The sequence below is a fragment of the Dioscorea cayenensis genome, unplaced genomic scaffold (genome assembly GCF_009730915.1).
Source record: "Dioscorea cayenensis subsp. rotundata cultivar TDr96_F1 unplaced genomic scaffold, TDr96_F1_v2_PseudoChromosome.rev07_lg8_w22 25.fasta BLBR01001396.1, whole genome shotgun sequence".
In the NCBI taxonomy this organism is placed as follows: Eukaryota; Viridiplantae; Streptophyta; class Magnoliopsida; order Dioscoreales; family Dioscoreaceae; genus Dioscorea; species Dioscorea cayenensis.
In genome coordinates this window covers 117645-123136 of record NW_024087787.1, presented here as the reverse complement: position 1 = coordinate 123136, position 5492 = coordinate 117645, and positions in this window count along the sequence as shown.

Below are 5492 nucleotides of genomic sequence, written 5' to 3'. Positions count from 1 at the left end.
TGCCCATTTAGAGGGACTAAGTGGGCACATTTTTAAAAATAGAGGGACTAATTGGGAGCATTTTTAACTAAGTGGGCACATTTTCAAAAGTAGAGGGACTAGTCGGGAGCATTTCTGAGTTGAGGGACCAAAAGGGAAGAGAGAGAAAAGTAGAGGGACCAACTAGGGTATTATACCTAATTCTCTTGAAGACTTGGAGTATGATGTATAGGGCTTTTGATAATATATATGGTTTATGTTAAGAGTTTTGTAAAGTTATTTATATTGGACTTTGTTATTGTCATGCTATGATTGTAATAACAATTTTGCTTATTTTACAAATATTGCAATATATGTTTTGATAAAATTAAATACAGGTTCTACTATTAAATAAATCCATTTGTATCTTTTTCAAGAAAACTTTGCCAAATTTTGTGACAAAAACCATGGCAATATCTTTACTAAGTTTAAAACTGTGCCAAAAACCATGACAAAAAATGTGCTAACAACTACATTAAATTTAAAATTGTGACAAAAATCATGACAAAAAATGTGCCAAAAATCGATTCTGTGCCAAAACCTGTGACAAATGTGACACTATAAACCGTGCCAAAAACCATGACAAAACAAAACTGTGCCAAACAAACAATGCCAAAAACGGTGTCAAATAAACTATAACAACACAAAACCGTGCCAAACAAACCATACCAAAAACCGTGACAACACAAAATCGTGCCAAAAATGGTGCCAAACAAATTGTGCCAAAAACCGTGATAAACCAAAACCGTGCCAACAACGGTGCCAAACAAACTGTGCCAAAAATCGTGATAAAACAAAACTGTGCCAAAAACCATGCCAAAAATCTTGACAAAACAAAACCATGACAATAACGGTGACAAAAAGCCTTACCTAAAACCGTGACAAAATAAAACCGTGCCAAAAACAGTACTAAAAAATCGTACCTAAAACCGTGACAAACATTGTCACGATCTATAAAACCGTGATAAAATTTTTCACGGTATAGCAATACCCTAACAAATTATATTTGTCACATATACTATAGGCAAGGTTAAAATTTCGTGCCAAAATTAATTTGTCAAGATTTTTAAATCCAAATCTGTGCCGAATTTATCGTACTAAATTCCTATTCTTCTTGCAGTGGTGATCCATATCTATAACAAAACTATGGTCCGTGACTGTCCTTCACGCATTCAGTTAGCCAGTTGGGTGGGAGTAATTAATTAAAAAAAAGCTAGAATGTGTCATTTTTGACTTAATCTTCTCTTGTACCTGTTCTAACTTTCTGTACGTGAAATAAAATGGTTAGCAGTTAACACCGCCTTGTTCATGTAATTGATTGAGAAATTTCAAGCTATTTAATATACTTGTTACTTGATACAATACATAAATCTATTTATGTAATTGGTTAGGGTGCCGTCATTGATGAAGATGTATAAATGTAACCAAATGCATACTACTTAAGTAATTATATACATAAGATGTATCAGAATTTTATTTAGTGCTTATACTAATTAATGGGATAATAACCGAGTATCTTAAAGCCAAAAAATGGTATGTATATATTTGTTCTTATAGTTTGTTGTATTAATACAACTAAGTATGCGTGCAGTTATACCTTTTGTTAGTTCCTCCGGTGTGGTTTGTGGGTATTAGGTAACACTTAAGCACTCATAGAAGTCTCACACAAACCAATAAAGAAAAAGCACACAAACAAACACAAGGAGACACACAACGTTGGTAACCCAGTTCGGCGTCCACTCGCCTACGTCTGGGGGGGCAAGCCCGGAGATAAACAATCCACTAAATGAGATAAAAAAAGATGAGTACAAACACTTGTCACTCACACTCTCAACAATAAAGATCACTACCCTCTCTAGATTGTTTGGTGCTCACACACTCTCCTCAAAGAGTCACTCAAGAGTCACACAAGAGTCACACCTACAATCTACGAGCAAGGTAGCTTATATAGACGCCTCAACGTCCCAAATATAGCACATACCTCTTTTAGAATCTCCGCGGCTACTAATTTAAAAACCTGCCGAAATTAGCTGTTGCAACTCCTGTTGTAACATGAATTGCAACATGGCCCTGACTGCTGACTTGACTGAGTTCTGGTTACGTTGCGGACGACCTCAAGACCCATCAACCTCCCGGTCATGCTTAGTCCGAGTCGATGCAGCCAAATCTCCCGATCCCGACTGCCGGCAACTAGCCTACCTCCTCAGTTCCTCATCACGCAGTCCCCTCGCAAGGGGCGCACGTCCTTGTGCGTCTTCATGAAACTTGCCAAACTTAGTCTTCAATCCACCTAAATTTGGTCTTCAAAGATTCTCCAAACTTGATCTTCAATTCACCCAAGTTTGGTCCTCAAATCTTGCCGTTAATAGACTTCAATGATTCTCATCAAGGATTCTTCAAATCATATCTCCTTCATTCACACCATGAATAGATCTTTCTTTAATTAAGCTCCACCATATTTAGTCTTCAATCAAATCACCTAAATATGGTCTTGATATGATCTTGTCTTCAAGTTGTAATGCATTGCCAAAAATAACTCCACCAAGATCTTTAAGATAGCTTCACCATGATCTTCAAGATATTTGGCTCCATGTTAGAGACTTACTAAAAATAGCTCCATCAAGATCTTCAAGATGTTTGCCTTGCACTCCAAGTCTCCTTGCCATGTCACCATGCTTGCCACATCATCAATTATGCTTTGTCACCTTGGTTGCCACGTCACTTGGTCTAGGTGTCAAATCATGCCAATAAATAGTGCGGTTGCACTAACAATCTCCCCTTTCGCATAATTTGACACAATCGCTTCGCACCCGGGATCGACTCTGTTACAACATTACGTTACAACACCGACCTGGACACGGACTAAACGCGACTGTTATAACTTCCGGTACAACATCAAGCTGGAGAAACGAAACTAGGGGTCGACATAAGATATCATCTAGTTGCTTACAAAATACTTGAGAAAATATTACAAACTGCAACTATTGAGAAAAAATACGATTAACTGACAAACATAACAATGTTCAACACAATAAGACTAAATGTTCAAATGCCCAAGAAATGAAAAACAAATAACTAGTCAGTCTGGTGCAAGCACACTTCTCCCCCTTTGTGACATAATTGATGCCGAAGTCTTCATGAACTGTTGCAAGCTTTGTTATACCATCTTCAGCAACTCCCCCTTTCTTCAGGTTTCCTGGTCTTCATCTCCCCCTGAGTCTTGGCCATCGTCTTTTCGCTTCTTCTTCTTCTCAAGAATTTCCAGGCGAGATATAATCTTCTGCTTTTGTTTGGCAATGATGAACAATTCTGCAGATAATGCTCGTTGCCTCCTCTCCACATCTTCTAGTTGCTCTTTCAACATCTTCTCATATTCTTCTTCTACCAATAGATTTGCCTCTTCTTCATCTTCAGGCATTGATGGTGGAGACACCCTTCCTACAGGTAAATCAATCTTCTTACCTGGGTTGAATAGTTTCTGAGAAATCTTCAGCTTCTTCACTGCTGTGACTGTTTCTCCCTTCTTTAGTTGTACTCCATGTTGTAACAAATACTGCGACAGCAGTGCAGGATACCCAAGTGATGTTGAAGAGCTTGTGCAGTCAGCTTCTTTCACAATATTTTGGAAGATCAGCCTTCCCAGATTGAACTTCTTGCCAGTACCAATAGCAAACAATAAAAGAGCAAGCTCCTTCACTATGTTGGAATTGTGCGGGGCTGGTAGCCAATTCTGAATGCCAAGTCTAAACAGAACATTGTACTTGGCCGTAAGGGTGGATGCTGGGAGTCTTGTCTCCTCTCCCCATGACTCTGTCCTTCCTCCAGTGATCTCTTTCAGAACTTCTTCATTCAACTCAAATCCTTCTTCATAGTTTCCCTTCACCTCTGGTTTAAACTCCAAGAATTTATTCAGACAAGTGGGAGTAAAAGGGATCCACTTACCTCGAACATAAACTCTAGTGATCCCTTTTGTCGGGAAGGCGACAAATTCTGTAAAATTCCCGCACTAAAGACAAACTATAGCTTTTACGGAAAAAAATGGCGGACTTATATAAACTTCTTTGTTACAGCAGCTCAGTCAAGCCATACTTCTCAAAAGCTCCTTCATCAATCATCCTTTCAACCACAACTCCTCTCCCTTCAACAGCTTCAAACTTCTTCTTGGATGCTTTGTCATAAAATCATCTTCATCACTCGTCTTTTTGCCTGTTGGGTTTCTTTTCTTCTTCTTTTTCTTTCTTAGAGCTTCTCGATGGTTTCTCCCCATTTTCTTTGCTTCACTACACCTTCTCTTGTACCTAGGGGAAGCTTCTACTTCGGGATCAGAGAAAGACTTTCTTTTGCTAACCTTCTCCTTCTTACGGGTTTTTCTTCCTTGACTGGGCCTTCTTTTTCGGATGCTACTTTCTTCCCTTTTAGCAATCCCGGACAACACGATCTTTGAGTGGGATCTCATCGAACTATGTGAGCTGCCGGATGTTGCGAGAAGATGTTATAACCGGTCTTTGTGACATGTTACGTTTCTATAGGTGCTTCGAGTATGTCGGTGTAGATCACCCGAACTTCACTTAGAATAGTAGCAACCTCTTCTTGACACTAGTGGGAGCATCTCGTACTTCTTTTCTCCAACGGTTTCTTACGCTTGTGCTCGAGTGCGCTTCTTTTTCTGCGACATCTTCATCCCTAGCCCTGTTGCTTTTTCCGAACCTTCTCCCTCTTTGGGCGTAGCGGAGTCCTCCTATTCATCTTCCTACTGTTCTCTCGAACATAGGCTCCCAGGAAAGACTCACGAACCCATCTCAAAAGATCATCTCTGTCTTTGACACCTGAAGGCACATCTTGAGACGATGTTTGTGCATCTACTTTTCTGCCAGCATCCTAAGGGGAGACATAAGGGACAATCGCTTTCCCAAAATCTTCTGATTCTTCTCTCCTTGGTGGGCTTCCACCAGAATCAGTCCCTCTCATCCTTACTTCTGCAATTCGGGCAGTAATTTCTTGTGGGGTTGGTGGAGCACGACGGGCCATCCTCTTCGTCCTCATTTTTTCTCACTGTCTTCGTTTCTTTCTTCTCTCTCTCTCCTGATTTCAAAAACAATCTTTGGAAACAAATTGGGATATTAGGGTTTTTATGCCCCTATTAATTAGTTATAACTTCCAAGGCACCCTTTAAAAAAAAATCTCTTTTCAAAAATAATCCCTCTCCTTTTTTAATATTTTTTTTTATTTTCCCTCCTTTTTATTTCCTTTTTTTTATTTTTTTTATTTTTATTTTTTTAAACTTTGAGAGACATCAAGAGATTTTCACTCCTTGGAGTGTTTTGCTTGTTGACTTTATAGGACCTCGGTCAACATATTGATTGTTGTACCATAATGTTGTACCTGTCTGATTTATCACCATCTTCAAACCTGAATTGGAGGACTCTTCTTCTTCTCTTAGTACTTCACATTTTCGAATCCACAATTTCTTGATT